The following is a 19,261-nucleotide window of genomic DNA, read 5'->3' as shown; positions in this document are numbered from 1 at the left end:
ATCAAAACCTAGTCCTGGCTTTCAGTAATGTTCTCCTTTGTAGGTTAGCTCGTATAGCTCTCGTTCCTGCTTCTGTCGTGATGCTGTGTTCTACCTTTTTCGAAACTGCAATCAGCTACCGGGACACTCTTGGCTCAAGGAGGTTCTTTACTCTCAACCTGGCCTACCTCTCGTTCCACGATAGATCTCCACACTCACGGAACTACACCGGCTTTCTCACTCTCCGTACACTACCGTCTACTCCTCGACTTCACTTCTCGACAGCTCAAAACATTCTGATCTCTATTTTTCATTCATTCCCCTACTTTCTAAATATCCCTTCCAGATTCACAAATCAACTTTCCACCACCAACTCTCATTCGCAGTATTCCTCAAAACCAATTTTTAATCTTTCTAAATATGCTTAATGGATTTCAAAAAAAAATAGTTAATTCCCATTCTAAAATTACTTTCTACTATTTACAAAATTTAATGACCTATTATCTACTTCAACTGAGTCTTATTTAGCATAGGCTAATGATCGAACCTTCCGAGAACAACGATAATGACCTATTATGTATTTCAACTGAGTCTTATTTAGCATAGGCTAATGATCGAACCTTCCGCGAACAACGATAATGGTACGCGCCATTCACTTTGTTTATTCTCGGCGCATTGTCCCGAGTTTCGTAAGCTTCTTCTAATCACTTCTTAAAATTACATATAACAATTTGTTGTATACAGGTTGTTCTAAATTTATATGCCCGTGGTTGGGAAAATTGAAAATATTTTATATTAAATTGAATTTTGTTTATAATTATCAAATTTTAATTTTCATATCAAATAGAAATATAACAATACACATCGACGTTCGTTTCAATTTATGTTTTGACTAAATTTGATTGAAAACGTACCGCATGTGAAAAGTTATAGAGGACGGACATTAATTATTTAAACAATCTTTGTTTAAACAAATAAAAAAATTTTGTTATAATAAATAAAGTACTTTATTATTACAAAACAAAAGCAACTTTGACATTTAATAATGCTTTAGTTTGATGGCTCTACCCGTCTTACTTGGGAAAATGCTTCTATTTAACTTATACTGATTTTGAACTTTAAGATTCCATTTTCTCCAACCGACTTTTTGATTGAAATTTTGGTATTTATGGTACTTTTCACTCGTAATATCGATAGTTTTCATTATTACAATATAATATGTTATGAGTCTTTACAAGAAATGAAATTTTGTGTGGAGAAAAAGAACTAAAATAAAAAGGTGATGTTTTGAAAATTACCATCGTATTGTTTATATCTTTGCCGTACATGCCGGTCAACTTTGATGAGCGGTTGTTTCTCAGGAACCACTCATCGCAATTTAACGTTTTTTCTTTTAGAAGAAGCGTCCTGCCACGTTCTCTCCAATACCGTTTTTATAAATTAACTTAATTTAACAGTTGCCGAGATATTATGTTTGTTTATAAGCCAAAAAATTGTTGATAATTTCAAAATATTCCTGAGGCCGCTTAAACAGTTCAATGTCCATTCTGTAAACTACATTAATTATGTATAATGGATTTTTATACAAAAATCATAGTTATTATTATGTATCATAATTATTGTGGTTATGATAGCGACTGTAAATTAATAATTAACAATTGAATTGTTGCTAAACTGTTCATTCAACTTCCATCTGCTTCTGGAAGTATAATTTATAACAAAAGTTCTACCACCAAGTTATTTAATTATTGGTAAATAATTATTTACCTAAAATGTTACTTGAATATTAAAGATTTTGTTGGAAAAATCCGCAATTTCCGAGGAAAGTTTTCGTCGAATCTAATCGGGAGAAACATGCGTCTATGCAGAATTTGATTATGATGAACTTTTATTTGAGTGTTTTTGGTGTAAAGTTAAAATCTTTGGAGTTATAGAGCAGTGATTGAAAAAAAAACACGATTTGGGGGCGCCATTTTGTTTATAAAAAAAGTAGCACACTATCTGCGGACTTAACATACCTATTAGGTCTGGATCCCGCGTATGAAAAAAAAGTTGATTAATAGCAAGCTGAAAATTTGTTAATATCTTAAGGGTGTCTAGTCGGACAATCTTTGACATATGGAGACACTGGAACAGGGGAAGTTTTAATTGTGGAACAGGTTAAAAATTTGGAACGCTCAGACCACGAAAACGGCACATTTATTTTGTCCGACAGAACAGGCTTAAACTCTCCGAACAGAGATTAAACTCTCACGCAAAAATCAGACTGCAATTTATCACCAAATGGGCGTTTTAACGAGTGGAACATGTAGAATATGTCAAATGACAGGGATTATGACAGGTGATAAATAGCAGTCTGATTTTTGCATGAGAGTTGAATCTCTGTTCGGAGAGTTTAAGTCTGTTCTGTCGGACAAAATAAATGTGCCGTTTTCGTGGTCTGACCGTTCCAAATTTTTAACCTGTTCCACAATTAAAACTGCCCCTGTTCCAGTGTTCCCATATATCAAACTTTATTCGACTAGACACCCTTAAGCTATTAACAAATTTTCAGCTTGCTATTAATCAACTTTTTTTTCATACGCGGGATCCAGACCTATATATTATTAATGTGTAGAATCATAAGATTCGATTACAACAATAAAATTGCTGGTAAATAACTTTTCCTTGTATTTTGCTTATTAGCCCAGAGTAAAAGCAACTTCCGAAAATTCTCATCTGTCTTTTCACATTGGGAATATTGTGTCTATACCGATTCTAGATATGGTATATGGTGCCGAAACATGGACTATGAATAAAACTATACAGAATAGACTGAAAGCCTGGAAAAGAAAGATACTTCGCAGAATATTTGGCGGAAAAGTAGTTGAGGGTGAATGGAAAAGACGAACGAACCAAGAAGTGTACCAATCGTATGCTAACCCGCTGATATCAAAAATAGTGAGAAAACGCATACTAGAATGGCTCGGTCATCTATAAAGAACGAAATAGGGCAAATAAGTCAAGACTATTGATTGCAAAGCACCTAAAGAAGGGGAAACTAAACAAAAAATGAAAATATGCTGTGAAGGAAGATGTCAGTGAGTTGGGACCCAGAGATTGGAAGCTGACAGCTAATAACTGAAAAAGATGAAAATCATCCATATAGCCATGGCCTAAAAGGTCTGTTAACGCTATATATACATGCCTATTCCAGATGTTGACAAAGGCAAATATTATCATTGAAGCACCATTGGAGTTATTCTTCAGACATGTTGGTATTCTTCAGTTTTTATAAAGTTGGCACCAAGGGTGTAGTACTTCTGAAACCATATTGTAGTATGGTATAACTAGATCCAAACCCAGACATCCAAAGTGAAAGTTATTCTCCAAAACCAAATTGTTCTAAATGGTCCACATAATGTTCAGAAAAAAGTCACACCATTTTAAGCGTCGGGTTTGGGGAGGAGAGGGGGAGAAATCGGTAAATTCGTAGTTTTTTAAGTTTTTCGTCAATATTTCTAAAACTATGCGGTTTAGCATGAACAACCTTCTATACAAAAATATTCTATATCAAATTTAAAACAAAAAAATTCTATACATATTTGTTATAAAATCAACGATTCCAGAGTTACGGAGGGTGAAAAGTGGAGGTTTTCGATACTTTTTATATTTTTTGGACAATTAATAATATTTTCACTGATTGAAAGAAATTTTCTTTAACAGGATTTGCTATTTTAGTGGCCGATGGTATGTTAGTGATAAGCCCTTGAAGAAACGTCAACCTCGCCACCCAAAATTATCATCAATTGCCAAAAAAATATAAAAAGTATGGAAAACCTCCACGTTTCACCCTCCGTAACTCTAAAACCGTTGATCTTATAACAATTATGGATAGGACCATTTTTGTTTTAAATTTTATGTAGAACGTTTTTGTATAGAACATTGTTTACGCTTAAACATAGTTTTAGAAATATTGACGAAAACCCTAAAGAAACTACTAATTTACCGATTTCTCCCCCATCTCCCCTTCAAACCGGACGCTAAAAATGGTGTAACTTTTTACTGAACAATATGTGGACCATATAGAACAATTTGGTGTTGGAGGAAAACTTTTACTTTGGATGTCTGGGTTAGGCTTTTTTTGGACCAATTATATTATACTGCCTCCGTAACTTTGGAACCGGTTATTTTAGAAGGATTATGTATTGGACCTTTTTTATTTCAAATTTAATGTACAACATTTTTGTATAGAAAGTTGTTCATTCTAAACCTCATAGTTTTAGAAATATTGAAGAAAAACGTAAAAAACTACGAATTTAGCGATTTCTCCCCCTCTCCCCCCCAAACCCGACGCTCAAAAAGGTGTGACTTTTTTCTGAACATTATATGGACTATATAGAACAATTTGGTGTTGGAGGGTAACTTTCACTTTGGATGTCTGCGTTATGTCATTTTTTGAATCAATTCTATCATACTATTGCAGGTTTAATTTTTTCTTACTTGATAATTTCTCTAACTTTTTGGAGTGTTAATATAGCTTATATGTTTTTATTTTTTTTCAGATTAGAATTCGACATTTGTCATAAAACTTTTTTAGCGGCACTAGATGTAAACCAAGGCTCTGAAATATCAAGGATGCAGCTACGAGATATTTAGTTGCATCAGGACAAGGTTTTGTCAGATGCAGCTGCAACAAATGGCATTTAACAGTGCTCGTTTTAAAGGTATACACAATCAAACTTATATGAAACCATCTGATATTTCTTATTAATTCAAGCGAATTTAAAAAAATTAACATACGAAATCGAACAATATTTATTTTAAAGCAATTTATTCCCCAATACATACAAATTAAAGCAAACAATAAAGTGTGAAAATAAAAAACTGAAATAATTTGTTTTAATGTCAATAGCATGAAAAATTTCAATGTAAAACAAATAATGTTTAAATTGTTTTTATTTATTTATATTTTTTTTAGTAGTCAGTGTTACCACTCCTGAACTTTTTGTTGTGGTAGGTTGTTCCATTCTTCAAGAGAAGCTTGTACTGACCGTCCAGTATTTTGTAGATTATCCCTGCGAGTTTTACTTTTTCTTTCAAGCATATCCCAAAAATTATCTAAAGGGTTAAGGTCGGGTGAGCAAGCAGGCCGCTGCAGAAGAGTGATAGCTTCTGCTTCAATAAAATCTGTAGTCACTCTGCTGGTGCATTGTCATGCATGAAAATTAAATTTTTTCCCATTTCTCCTTTCCTGAACCTAACTATAGGTTCTAGAACCAAATCAACAAACCTGTGAGTTGTTAAAGCTGGTTTCTAAATATTAAATGAGTTTTTTTACCGATCATACTTCATATTTTACTTCCTACTTCATATCTGTGAACAGATCTGCTAGTTTTCGGTCTTTCTGGTCGTCCTCAAAATCCACATACACGAATTAGTCGGTTATCTTATTTTACAAATATTCTGGGTTCGTCTGAAAATAGCAAATATTGTCAATTTCCAATGTTCCAGTTTTGGTGTTGAAGACACCAATTTAGACAAAAAATATTGTGATTCTTGGATAACTGAGGAACCCGTGACAGTTTCCTGCTGTATAAGTCTATACATACGAACTATTTCTTATCGTTTTCACTGAAACACTTACACCTGTAGCATCCAAAAGCTGCTTTTGGAACTTTAGATGAGAAATTGATGGATATGTTGTATTGACTTGCGCAATGAAACAATCGTGGCTAGCCGTTGTTACCTTTTGGCGACTTTGTCTTGGTCTATTTGCAAGCTTTCCTAATTGCTGATATCTAACATAGGTTTTTGACACAACACCCTGTGTTACATCTACCGCTGCAGATATGTTTCTCTGAGATATTCTTTGCTACACAAGACCAATAATATTTCCCCTTTGCACGCACGCTAACCAAACACAGGGCATATTTTCGTTTTTAAACGTAAAAATTAGTTTATTTATTGTCGATTAATTTACAACTAGAGCAAATAATCTCTAACGTACACAGCTGTGTTATTTAACTGTTTTATCTTTTTGCTTATTTTCAATAAAAACCTTTATTCTTCGCAACCATAACAAGTTTTTTCAAAAGAAATAAATATTGGTTTGAAATACATGATTATTACATATACAGGGTGTAACAAATATACAGGTCATAAATCAAATCACATATTCTGGGACCAAAAATAAATCGAATTAATCTAACTTACCTTAGTACTAATATGCACATAAAAAAGTTACAGCCCTTTGAAGTTACAAAATGAAAATCGATTTTTTCGAATATATTGAAAACTATTAGAGATTTTTTATTGAAAATGGCCATGTGGCATTCTAATGGCAGAAACATCTTAAAGAAAAATTATAGTGAACTTTGTGCACCCCATAAAAATTTTATGGGGGTTTTGTTCCCCTAAAACCGCCCCAAACTTTTGTGTACGTTCCAACTAAAATATTATTGTGATACCATTACTTAAATTCAGTATTTTTAAAACTTCCTTGGCTCTTAGTATTTTTTCGATAAGGCAGTTTTTATCGAGTTGCGGCTTCTTTTTTAATATGTTTACATAAAAATTTTATGGGGGTTTTGTTCCTTTAAACTCACCAAATGTTTGTGTACGTTCCAATTAAACTATTACTGCAATACCATTAGTTAAAACAGTGTTTTTAAAACTTTTTTGCCTATTTGTATTTTTTCGATGAGGCACCTTTTATCGAGATGTGGCTTCTTTTTCATATGGTTCAAAATATACTTAAAAATGTAAATCATGAATAAATTTTCATATTACATATTACCAAGTCTCCATAACCGTACTTAACCATACACAAATATGTGGTAGATTTGACAAATATTCAAAATATCTCGATAAAAACTCGAAAAAGTACTAAGAGGCAAAAAAGTTTTTAAAATACTGTGTTTAACTAAGGGTACTACAGTAATAATTAAATTGGAACGTACACAAAAGCTTGGGGGGTTTAAAGGAACAAAACCACCATAAAATTTTTATGGGGTGTCTAAATTTTACTATTATTCTTTCTTAATATACTACTGCCAGAAGAATGCCACATGTCCATTTTAAATAAAATATCTCAAATAGTTTTCGATATATTGGAAAAAATCGATTATTAATTTGTAATTTCAAAGGGCTGTAACTTTTTCTATGTGCACATTTGCACTAAGGTAAGTTAGGTTCAATCGAAGTATTTTTGGTCCCAGAATATGTGATTAAATTTATGATCTGTATTTTTGTTACACCCTGTATAAGTTTGGTTGTGTATACAGTCGGAAAAATGAAAGAATACCCATGAACGAACATATAAAAGCGGTGTATTTTTCTGTCACCGTGTCACAAAGAAAATTGCCCAGCGCAAGTACATGTAATAATAATTATTACATGTACTTGCGCTGGCCAATTTTTTGTGTGACACAGTGACAGGAAAATACAGCGTGTTTTATATGTTCGTTCATGGGTATTCTTTCATTTTTCCGACTGTATGTACTTTTAAGCACTACAAAAGGTATTTTAGTCCAGGAACCGAAACTTTTCACCTCGCAATTTTTATAGAATGGATCGATTTGCTTGAAAATTTGAGAATAAGTAGTGGATAGTCCAAGGATTAAAATCTATATAATGTTGAAATGCGCTTTTACCATGGGGGTGGTTGCCACCCCATCTCGGGGGTGGAAATTTTTTATTATATTTTGACCGCAAAAGTTGATAAAATCATTCATTCTTAGCAAAAAATATTCTATATTTTTTTTAAGAGTTTAACAGTTTTCGGTTTATTCGCTATCGAATGTGTTAGTTTTATATCGAGAAATCAATGTTTTTCGATACATACTCATTTACGATCCACTAAATTTTTGCCGTAGAAAAAATTTCTATTTTCTTTCAATTTTTAAACCAAGTTCTTGGGAATTAAATAACCTACAATTTCATATTTAAACATTTTTTCGTATTTCTGATGCTAATCTTTCTATTCTGAAGCAAATGGCATTTTTTACCAAACTACAAAAATTCGTTATTCGCTTTAAACCCCAGTTTGTTTAAAACTAATCATTCTAAGGCAGTAAAACTTCTAGAATCTCTTTATAATACATAAAAGTAAAGAAGAATGAATAAGGTCAATGACTAAAAACACCGCTAAATTACATTATTTTGCTTCTAATTGGAATTTCCTTTTTTTTTTTCAAAAAATATATTGATTTTTTAATAACTATTTATTTTTATCTTAGAAAGTTTGGTAAAAAAGAATTTTGTAGTTTTTGAAAAGATCTATAAGCATATTAATTATAAAACTCTTTATAAACCTCAGTCACAAAAAGAGGTGACTTTGAAAGGGTTGGTAAAGGTGGTTTTTGCATGTTATTACAAGTTAAATTGTCAATAGCTCACTCAATTTTTGCCGCACAAAATAATTTTTCACACCAAGTTCTTGGGAATTAAATAAGCTACAATTTCATATTGTAATATTTTTTCGTATCTCTGATGCTAATCTATCTATTGTGAAGAAAAGACCACTTTTTTCCAAACTACAAAACTCCATTTTTTTTAAACTAATCATTATAAGCCGGTCAAACTTCTAGAAGTGGTTAATAATACATAAATAAAAAAGACCAAATAAGGTCGATGACTAATTTTAATTAGGGTTGTGATTAGGGGGTTGCTTCCGATCACTTTTTCGTTCAAAAAAATTGGGACTGACATTCTTTTCATTATAAGTCACTTAATTTTTGAGCTAGAGACTTTTTTTATTTCTGAACATAGATACTTTTATAGTTATTTATGATATAAGTGTTAAAAGTACACGTTTAAGGCACGCATGTGAAAGTTTACAGAATGAGCGATAGCGAGTTCTGCAATTCACATGCTCGTATGGAGTGCTAAATTTTGCATTATTAACACGGAGTGTTTTTAACGCTCGTATGGAGTGCTAAAAATTGCATTTTTAACACGGTTGTAGAAAAAATACTTTAAATTAGTTTTGACAAGCTGTCCTCGAAAAATGCATAGTTTTCCCGTCTTTTGACTTTGAAACTACAATATTTAGCATTTGACGAAGAAGAGCTAACATAATATAATAAAGTATAGGTCGATTACTATTCTTCTTAAAGAAAATTAAAAAACAGTTTTGTTAATTTTTCAAAAGGTACATTTTTGTTAAGTAAAGTTGTTTTGATAAAACGAAAACTTTTGGAGTTATTAGCAGAAAACTTATTAAAAACATTGATTTTTTCGATATAAAACTAACAGCCCAAGTAGCACCGGACGGGTTTATAAAGTCTTTTAAGGATGCTTTAAAACTGTAGAATAAAACTAAAATTAAAACCATTTGGTTTTTAAGTAAACCTTAAGGTTGCAATAAAACCGCTTTCAGCATAAAAGGACCCACTCTGAAAGAGGTCAATAAAGCCAAAAATAAAAACCTTCTTAAAACTTTGTTTTCTTAAGCAACTGGTTTTAAAGCTACTGTGAGAGTGCTTTTAAAATCATGTTAAAAGACACTTTAAGTGCAGACAGTTTTATAGCAAACTTAAAAAGGTTTCTTAAATGGAGACTTTTAAAGACAATTTACCATATTAAATGATTCTTTAAACCCGTATACTCCATATAGGCCAACAAATTTTTACATGTGCTATGATGGGTAGATACGTATTTGTAACCATAAAATAATAAAAATTACTTGGTTATTTCGGACTGTCAAGGTAGAAAAACGCTTGCACACCCAAATTTATTGATAATGTTAACAAAAATACGTCTAAATAACTCACGCGCCCTAAAATTTCTGACATTTGGGGTTTAAAAAATAAAAATAAAAAAATTTAAATCCGAAAAATATTAATTTGAAAGAAAAATAATTTTATCTACAATTTGAATGTTTTAATGTAAAAATAAATCGAATTTATGTCTTTAAGTCGCTTCTTTATAATTTTTATGTAAGCCTTATATTGTAATCTGTCATGGCTCTCAGCATCTCCAGAAAGAAATATGGCCGAAATCCAAATAAAATTATTTGGTCTATCGACAGAGAATTGTTAAGATCAAATGGTTTTATTTTATACCTTTCCAAGAGCATATATCCTACATAAAAGTAAGGTTAACTTGGAATTAAAACCGTTTAGTTTTAATACTGCTGTCAGTAATGCTTAATGTGAATCTAACCTAAAATCGAGGCGTCGTAGTGCTGTGTGTGTTGTATTTTTCTTTTAAAATGACAAGTGCGTTTCTATTTTAAGTACTTGCGACTTATTTCTTCCATACTAACTGTACTTCCACTTTTTACACCCCGCTACACTACTGTTTCGCTCTATAACAAATGGCCGACCATTTGGGACATGAAAGAAGAGGGGATGAGTTTAGTTTTATTGTTTCTAACAAGAAGCATAGTTTAGTATTTACGATAACCAAATTGATTCAGTTAAGAGCGTTTGGTTTTAATATAGCCTAGTAATTGCTTTTAAGAAAGCAACTTTAAAGAAAACTAAAAAATAGTTTTAAGGCATATTTTTAATGACATAATAGCATGATTGAGATCAAGTAGTTTTAATAATAGGTTTTATTAGTCATATTAGGAGTATCTTTAAAAGTGAAATAAAACTAAAAGGTCACAACCAAGAATCTAATATAACCAAAGAGTCCGGAAGTTCTTCATAAAACTGATTAGTTTTAAAGTGAACTAAGAATAAACCATTTTAAAACTACGATAAGACAAATTATCTATTAAGATTAATTAGTCTTATTTGATACTCTTATTAGATACTTTAAAACTAGTGACAAATGCTTAACAGTTTTAAAGTTCTGGCAGTATATCTACAAGGTTACTTTAAAACCATTATCTTCTTATTTACCACAATAAAACCTTTATAAACCTTAAATAAAACTAAAATGTTTTTATTGTGCTACGATAGCGAAGAAATTGAAAACTGTTTAATACTGTTTTTTAATAAATAATAATAATAAATAATAAATATAATAATAAATATAATAAATAATTTCCACCCCCAAAATGGGGTGGCAACCACCCCCATGGTAAAAGCGCCTTTCGTCATCATATAGAGTTTGATTCTTGGACTATCCACTACTTATTCTCAAATTTTCAAGCAAATCGATCCATTCTGTAAAAATTGCGAGGTTTTGTCTTATTTTAAGCTTCATTACATGAACTACTTGTTGCATTATACCCCTAGAATGGACCATTTCTCTGTTATTTTAAGTTGAATACACCGATTTGGGAATGCACAAAAAAATCTTTTTTCACCTACCATATCTTTTTTTGTATTATAACTAAAAGATTTATGAAGAAGTGAGTTTCTTTGATTTTTCATAAGCTACAAAAATGTTTTATATAGTTTTTTTTTTCGTTAGATGCATAATTTTTACGGTACTCGCAAAAAACCGTCCGAGAAGGTGTAATTTTTCAATGAAAATGGCAAATTTTCAACAACGAATAGCTCAAAAAATGTTGTTTTAAAGAAAATTATAAAACATTTTTGCTAAGAATTAGGGTCTCTAAGGGATCCTAAGAATTAGGGTCTCTAGCCACTTCCGTGGTTACTTTGACCAAAAAATTTTCCACCCCCAAGATAAAAGCGCATATCAGCATAGCGTAGTCTTTAAATTAGGAGATAAGTAGAGGCTATTTCCGAAATTTAATTAAAATACATGCAGTAGGATAGAATTTGGAGGTAATATCCTGTTTTTACTCTCATTGACTGGAGTAATATGTCCGAATATATCGGGCACGGCGGCCCGACTTCGTCTTCTGCTTCTAAAATATGCAGGATTAGTAAGAAATATTTTACTAAAAAGTTAATAAAAAGCAGTAAATTATTATTTGAAAAGAAAACAACTCTGCCACTCCAAAAACGGACAAAATCAAGTCACTTCACAACCCAACGCAAAATCTGGATATTTAATAATCAGTCAAATCCTATATAAAATTGACAAAACCCCACGCAAATACATCATTCAGCTTTTCCTATCGACCTATGGCTCTAAATGTTGGCCTTTTATAACAAAACATAAATTCGTTAGCAGATAACGCCGTTTGAGAAGATCGATTAGCCAATTGATCACAACAAGACCATAAAAGAACCTTATCTTGGCGGCCATATCAGTAAAAAATGATCTAATTATACCAAGTTTGTTGAGTAATGGATTGCGGCAATTCATCTAGGGCGCTAACGGCAAATCGAAACCCCTAGCTCTTGTAAAAATTACAACGAATTTGTTTCCGGGATAACTTGCGGGAAATTTGTCTAACGCCAAATAATTTCTTTAGTCTATTTATTCTAGAAATGGAGCTATCGTTCATTTTCTAAATAGAATTGTTTAGTTTCCATATATGGCACAATTAAATTGAACTCTAATAAATATTTGACGTAAATTATTAAAATAATTTAAAAATTAAATTAAGAATTTTCTGAAAAAGTCCCAGAAAACGGCAGTTCTCGCCAGTGGCGCACAACTCCCCTACATGCTACACTATAATATACAAAAATTTTCGATTTTCCAAATCTGACTGAATTGGAAATTAAGCCAAATCCCATCTTAAAGTATACGAAAAGACTCGCCCATTCATATGTCAACCATCCATTTTGGTCCAAGGGTGTGGATTTTACGACCTTTCCCATTTAGGGCCTGTTTTTCGCTCTTGTCCCCAAAATTCCCAAAAATTTCGAAAATTTAAGTCAGACCTTTGCGGCTTCTGATAGTACTGACAATTAGCTTTCCACGCATGTCTAACTTTAAAAATCGGTTACACAATTCAAAATTTACCGAGCTCAGAAAAGACTCAATTTCTATAAAAAGGGGAAATGTTTGTGAGTATGTGTGTATGTGAGTGGAAAAACTACACTGATCTGAACTTTTTTTCTGTGTTTCAGGGTCAATTCAAAACCGATGTAGACCACCCATAAGCCAGCTATAAGAATGGGTAGTTACAATACGGCATATTTTTTGAGGGCATATATCTTAGGTTCAGGGAGAGACAGGAAACCCGCAAATACACCAAATCAATAGCGTTAAGTTAAGCTTTCAAATGGTGCCCAAGTGGTCCGGATAAAACATACACACGGCTCAGTATAGCCGAAATATTGGAAAACTAAACTTAGAAAATTTTGGTTTTTCGACAATTACTCAAAATTTTAACCTACGAATTGCGCCAATAACTAAGCGTTTATAGGAGGACTCTAGACGCGTCCAACGATGTATACCTATATATTTCCAATGAAAAAAAAAACTGTTTTTTAAGCTCAATAATTCCTATTATACCTTCAGTTACCATACTTGATCTTGGATGCATCGGATACTAGATACTTACGTCAATACGTTTCAAACTCAAGTTTAGTGACCAAAATTGGTTAAGCTGTTTAGAAGTTATCGAGCTCCAAACGTATAATCCATTTAACCATTATCGCCGAAATAGTTTATGTAGTTGTACTGGTTACGAATAGAGATTAAATTAAATGGGGCAATCCGAGCTCATTTGCCGGCCATCCCAATATTTTTTCAACCTATTTCGAATAGAAAAAAAATGTAGTGTACATTCGATGGACACAAAGAATTATATTGCAAGAAAAATATTAGAATGGCTGGGATATGAACTCGGATTGTTCTATCACAAGTTTAGTGTTGTAACCACTAGATCATTTGGGAGAAATTGGGACATAGGCGAACATTTGTAATGCTTAGCGTGTAATCGAGAAACATTATATTCAGCTGCAGCCATTTAATTTATAAGAAATTTTGAAAAACTCCTGATACAAGAATAAAAAACTGCTAATCGTCGTAAAAATGAGTGGCGCATACAATATTCCAGCTACAAATGAGTAAATTTGATACAGTTTGCATTTTGAAGCTCTTTTGTGGCACGTTTTACTTCAAATTTAGCAAATATTATGGAAAAATCTTTCAAAATAAAACTAGAATTTTATTTTTCACTGAATGTAATTTCAAACTGAAAATACATTTTCGCGCCACGTAATATTCATATCAGCTCTTGTGTAGCTGGAATATTAGCTTCTAAACTAAAGAGGGAATTTTTGTAGGCCCCTGTAAACTTAAAATCACAGATCAACCAGAAAAAAATAAGCCAGAACTGTAAAGTTCTTCTGTAGAGGTCATAGAAACAACGAGTCTCCAAGATACAAAAAAAATTGCAGCCAACATGGTCGAAAATTATAAATACTGGGATGTAACCTGAGCATCAAATTTCATTTTCTTAATTTTTAAGTTGACTATTTTCCCGAAAATCTTGAAAATGTCACGATCAAGACATCGAGATATAAAAAAGATGAAAAGACGATACCAAGGAAGATGAGATATTAGACTGATAGCTGATTACTGCCACTTACTGAAGTTTTTTTAATAAAAATCCACATTGTTTCACAATTTTTTTATGAGGGACCCAATATTGCAGTGTATATTTTTAATAAATATTATCTCAGTATCATTAGAAGTTACCGTGAAAAATTTCAAAAACACTTTTCCTGAAAACGTGACGTGCTGGAAAAAAAATTAAAAAATAAAAGCTTGTGTACGAACAACCTATCACCAAAATACTAAATGTTGTTGTCTACTCCGAGTAAGAAATTTTCTTGGTGTACCATTTAACAACTTATAACTTTTGTGACTTTTCAAAAAGCTCTTGATTTTGCAAACCTAATTGGGAAGATCATGATATCGTGATTAAACATACTTACCAATTAAACTGGGGTCGTTACTAATTCAAATTAGACATTAAATTCCAATGTCAATTTACAATTACCGAATTAGTAGCTTATATTAATCTGCGGTACCACAGGACTCAAGTGCTATTAATAATCATTCAATTAACATTGTCAGGCCTTGTTATTGTAATGGTAATTATTATGCATTAGCTACACAAATACATTTATTTTTCATGAAAAAGTGTTTCAAGCTTCAAGTGTTTCCTATAGTAAACGGAGTTTGCTGAACTATAATCTGTACTTAGTTTTTTTTAGAGCACGGCAGGTTTTCAGGGAAAGTGTGCTTGAAGTTTTTTAAAGAAACTGCCAAAACATGTTACTGAGAACATATTTATTGAAACTGTTATGAATATAAAATTACACTGCAAAATTGGGTTGCTCATTAAAAAAAACCTGCAGCATAATCTATGTTAGGCACTGATTAGTTCTTTTTAATAAAATCGGTTTTTTTTTCAGTGGAAACTACGATCTGCAATTTTTTTTATGTGTATTTTTGTAAGTCTTCAAAATCCATTAGCCATTATTCTTATATCCCATCAAAATACCAATAATAACATTTGTCCCTCGACCTAGGTGGAACTTTAAAAAAGCAGACTGGGCGACTTTTACTGCGAGATTGGACAAATGTCTCGGATGGATAACCCCAACACGTAAAAACTATATGAGATTTGTTGGCGCGGTTATATCTACAGCGAATAAAACTATACCCAGAGGATATCGTAGAGATTACGAAAAATGCGAAAAATTGTATCAAGAATACAACGAAAGCCAAGACCGAGAAATTGCGGACAAACTGCTGCACAGTTTGGCTGCAGCCAGACGGCAAAAATGGATGGAAACTGTGGAAAAAGTAGACTTTAGTAAATCAAGCAGAAAAGCGTGGTCCTTACTTAGAAAACTTGGTAGTAGCAGACACTCAACTAGAGACAAAGTACCAACAGTTCCCAACAGAGTGGCCTCCGACATTGTAGCAAACTCAAGGGCATCAGGAGATCGTGACCACACCACCAAAGTAAAACAAGAACTAAAAATACTAAAGTCTGCATGCCCGCCTACATCTGAATAACTTGACGAGTTTACTTCAGAAGAAATTACCTCAGCAATATCAGAAATTAAGTCTGGAAAGGCACCCGGCTCCGATAAAATACATCCAGAATTTTTACTCCATTGTGGCAAATATGCTAGGAAATGGCTGGCTGATCTCTACACAGATATATTAAAATCAGGAGAAATCCCCCATTCCCTTAAAAATGCCTCCATTATAGCCATATTGAAACCAGGAAAAGCAAATGATCAACCCCAAAACTACCGACCGATTGCACTGCTGAGCTGTGTCTATAAACTGTTGGAACGCTTAATCCACAACAGAATTAGTAACACCATATTGGGGGTGATACCTATTGAGCAAGCAGGGTTCAGATCTAACCACAGCTGCACAGATCAGATCCTAATTCTAACAACACATATTGAAGCAGGTTTTCAAAGAAAGCAAAAAACATCCCTTACTTTCATTGACCTATCAGCTGCATACGACACCGTCTGGAGACAAGGACTAGTCTGCAAACTGATTCGTGCCATCCCATGCCAAAAGGTAACCAAACTCATTGATAGCATGCTCACCGACAGACCTTTTCACGTCACAATGGGCAACTTAAGAAGTGTCCAAATGAAGCTCAGCAATGGACTGCCACAGGGATCTGTTTTGGCACCCTTACTCTTTAATTTATACATCGCGGACCTACCTAGGACAACTTCGCAGAAATTTGGCTACGCTGACGATTGGGCCATTGCAGCAAGATATAATAACATGAATGTTACAGAAACAATGCTAACGGATGACCTTGCTGTTATGAGTGAATATTTTCGCAAATGGTGGCTACGGCTCAATGCAACGAAAACTGAAGTGTGCTGTTTCCATCTGAATAATGCCCAAGCCAACAAAAAACTCTCCGTTCACTTTGAAAACAGACTACTCACTCATAACTCAACACCAAAATATCTTGGAATGACTCTTGACAGAACCTTAAGTTTTAAGGAACACCTACAGAGAACGGCAGAAAAACTGAAGACGCGAAATAATATAATCCAAAAGCTATGTGGCACCACATGGGGGTCCTCAGCCTCCGTACTCAGATCATCCGCTCTCGGACTCGTATACTCGGCGGCTGAATATGCTCCGCTGGTATGGCTCAATAGTAAACACACGAAGATCATTGACACCCAATTAAACCAGACAATGCGAATGATATCATGTACAATTCGACCAACACAGAACTATTGGCTTCCCATTCTGAGTCACATTCCACCGCCGAAACTAAGAAGAAGTCATTCTCTTCTCAGTGAATATCGAAAAATCGAGGCTAACCATCAACTACCCATCCACCATGATAAGCTTGATATCGAAATGAACAGACTGCGCTCCAGATATCCCCCATTATTAAGGGACACCTCCCTACATCAGGAACATTTCAACCTCACCAACGCTTGGAAAAGACAATGGGAGAGCGACTCACCACAGGAATCACACCAAATGGCCTGTATCGATCAGAAACCGCCAGGCTTTGAACTGCCCCGCAATACATGGACGGCGCTGAACAGAATAAGAACAGGTACCGGTCGATGTGCTGACAGCTTGTATAGTTGGGGAAAGGCCCTTACTCCTGGGTGTAACTGTGGTGCGCAACGGCAGACCGTCCGCCACATTATTGAGAAATGCCCCCGAAGGCGGTACCCTGGAGTTTTTGATGAATTCCTGAATGCGGCCGAAAATGTTTTACATTATATTAATACATTAGATGTTCGTTTGTGATACTTCATGTAATGTTTTATACACTTTTTAAAAATTATGTGTTCTTATTGTATCTATGCCATACGATAAATAAAAAAATAAATAAATACTAATATCCCATCTTGTCTTTGGAAGTCTCTCCATTTCGTTTATGTCTTGATTGCATGTCTCTTCCTGTTCCTCGCATACAGCTTCAATACTTTCGGAAAAATAGTGAACGTGGGAATCCAGAAACTAAAGTTTGACGCTTTTATTGCATTCCAGTTTTCGAAGTTATGCTTCTTTAGGCGCGATTGGGAAAAATGTTAATTAATGTTGTTCTGAAGCTATTTCCTTGTGGCATTTTTATGATTAATTATTTATATGGGAAATAAGCCACAATTAAAATGAAAAAAATAATTTTATTAACGTTTCGACTCCCAAATCGGGTGCCGTTGTCAAAATACAAAATAATACTAAAATAAACAAAAGTGTTGTTGCTAAGCAAAAAAATTCTTCTAATAATTTATTTAATCTCACTCATTTATATTGGCAATTCAGACATATATTATACATTTTAAAGTAGAAGACTTTAAAATGATATTGCCAATATTTATGAGTTGCGTTCCTGGTACGACTTACTGAAAGATAGTTCATTCGATTACATGAAATCAACCCCAACTCAAGAATATCCGTCATAAAAAATTATAGCATGTGATCTGTCTTTAAAAAGACAACCAAATGCAACGACAGTAAAATTCTTGCGTTAGAGACTTCATAGTAAATCACAAGGGAAAACCAGGAAAAAACCTTGTGATACTATCCCGACATCGTAAGTATTTGGTCTTACATTAATTTACTCTCAAAAAATAATACCAAATTCTGACTTGTAACATGTTTAAATTATAAATAATATTAATAATACTAGATATATAAGTAATACTAAAATATAAAATATGTACTAGCTCGATATTATTGACTTACTAATCTTGGTATTTTCTTTCTATTGACTTCCTCTTTCAGTATGGGTAACCACATCCTACTGCATTCTACCGAGGAATTTGCGACACAATGGGTTTCATTTAGCATAATTAGAGCCGCTTCTTTGATTTTTCTCTTTTTACTATCTGATTCTTTCAGGACTATACTTGAATCTCTCCACTGAACTCTATGTTCATTATCCCATGCGTGTTGACATATTTGAGATCTCTCAAATTCTCTATTTTTAATATAAGATTGATGTTCACTTATTCTAACGTCTAATGGTCTTGATGTCTCACCTAAATAAAATTGTTCGCATTCACAAGGTATTTTATAAATGCAATTCTTTGTTCTTTCTTGATCATTGTTAGGTTTAGTTTTAGATAGAATAGATCTCAATGTGTTTGTTGTTTTGAATGTTGTTGAAATGTTGAATTTATTTCCTATTGTTTTAAGTTTCTCGGATAGTCCTTTTATATATGGTATTGATATTTTCCTCGTATTATTTCTGGTGAATGTTGTAGGATCCCGTTCTAAGTTGTTCTGTTCCATTCGATCCAATCTTGACAATTCCTTATTTATAAACGATAAAGGATAATCATTTTTTAATAAAACAGATGTTAACAATTGTTTTTCTGTTAAAAAGGAATTTTCGTTAGAACAAGTAATTTTGGCTCTATCATATAAGGATTTAATGATTCCCTTTTTAACGTTGATGTTGTGATTTGTTAAAAAGGGAATTAAAAAGGGAATCATTAAATCCTTATATGATAGAGCCAAAATTACTTGTTCTAACGAAAATTCCTTTTTAACAGAAAAA

This window comes from Diabrotica virgifera, chromosome 4, assembly GCF_917563875.1.
Source record: "Diabrotica virgifera virgifera chromosome 4, PGI_DIABVI_V3a".
Classification (NCBI taxonomy): Eukaryota; Metazoa; Arthropoda; class Insecta; order Coleoptera; family Chrysomelidae; genus Diabrotica; species Diabrotica virgifera.
This window is presented reverse-complemented; position numbering follows the sequence as displayed.